This window comes from Monopterus albus, unplaced genomic scaffold, assembly GCF_001952655.1.
Source record: "Monopterus albus unplaced genomic scaffold, M_albus_1.0 scaffold539.1, whole genome shotgun sequence".
Lineage (NCBI taxonomy): Eukaryota > Metazoa > Chordata > Actinopteri > Synbranchiformes > Synbranchidae > Monopterus > Monopterus albus.
The window spans coordinates 8,010-9,465 of record NW_018128419.1 but is presented as its reverse complement, the minus strand read 5'-3'; the positions used below and the strand labels follow the sequence as shown (position 1 = coordinate 9,465).

Here is a 1,456-nt window from a genome sequence, read left to right as displayed (position 1 = left end):
GGCATTCTTCTACCTCAGGGCTTCACTCAAGGACTCAGGCAGACAGTTTACATGCAGCGTCTCCCACCAGTCACTGAGAGTGCCCATCAAAAAGAGCTTCATCCTGAATGTGCAAGGTGAGTGCAGGGTGCTAGTTTCACAGCAGTACTTTGACTCACCACACGGGGGCGGCAGAGGAGCATCTCTGACATCTCACTTGTCCTGTCTGTTTTCTGCGCTCAGAGCCAACCAGCCTGACGTTCATCCTCATTGTCAGCGTGGTTGTGGTCACACTGTTCATCTTGCTTTTTGTGATGCTGAACTACCTGCACACAGGTGGGTGTGGAGATCCTGATATACATGGAATGATTAAAGGATGTGAGGACATGATGACGTACAGTACTGTTGGAGTGTGAGGAGTTAGTCCACGCTTTTATCTTAACAAGGAAAAGATTCATTACATTTTAATTAAACACACTAAATCATTAGGAATATATAAAAGGAGCTAAACAGAGATGTCACTCTCACTACTACAGTCACATCAGGTAGAAAGCAGGCAAAATACAGGCAATGCTAAATCATCAGTAACCACTGTTTTCATATCCTTTTAACACATCAACATTGATGCTCAAGAGAGTAACTCTTTATTATTTTCCCCACAGCAAGAAAGAAATCAGTGGAGGTAAGATGATTTGAAAACAAAGATTTTGCTCAGTTTATCTCAAACCAGTATGTAATCCGTTTGTCTGTGTGTGTGTGTGTGTGTGTTCTGAGCAGAAGAAACCATACTGAGCACCTCAGTGGCCAGAACAGAACAACAAAAGCACCAGCAGAGGGAGACTGGCTGCCTCAGAGCATCTCAGACATTTGATTTTTGTTTCAGAAAGTGAATTTGAATTTCTGTGAAACTCAATGTTTGCTTTGATTTTGTTCATGCTAAAAATCTGATGCTAAATTATATGGTTGGTGTCCTGGGAAAACAGAAATCCATTCATTACTAAACTAGACTTCATAAATTAGTTGTTTTCTAGTAGCTCATAATACAAAAGTCACATTGTTGAGTTTTTGGCCGCTACACTGTAAAACATGAAATTTTGTGGAAATCATCTTTTCCTGTTTAAATAAATGATAATAACAGGAAAATAATTGACTTGTTGTTATAATGACACTACCATATGGGCATCGGGTGAAAACCTACAGCAACTCTCTGGATGGGTTTCACAGGAACTTGAGAAGATAAAGAAATGGTGTGACAGTAATATGGTATGTCTGAATTTGGATAAAACTAAATTTATGGTATTTGGGAATCCCAGATTAGACAATGAATTTCAATTTAATATTTAGGGAGCTAGAATGGAATGAGTACTTAAAATTAACTTTCCAGGTGTCATAGTTAATGACAAATTCTCTTGGAAATTGAATATCAGATATTTTCAGAACAAAATAGCAAAAACACTAATATTGGTAAGGGTTAGAT

The 1,456-nt window shown here is 38.5% G+C and overlaps 1 pseudogene; it reads left to right on the top strand.

Moving 5' to 3' along the window:
• LOC109953064 (tapasin-related protein-like) overlaps positions 1–1,167 on the top strand; it is a 4,227-nt pseudogene extending 3,060 nt beyond the window's left edge.
• Positions 1,168–1,456: the final 289 nt, after the last annotated feature.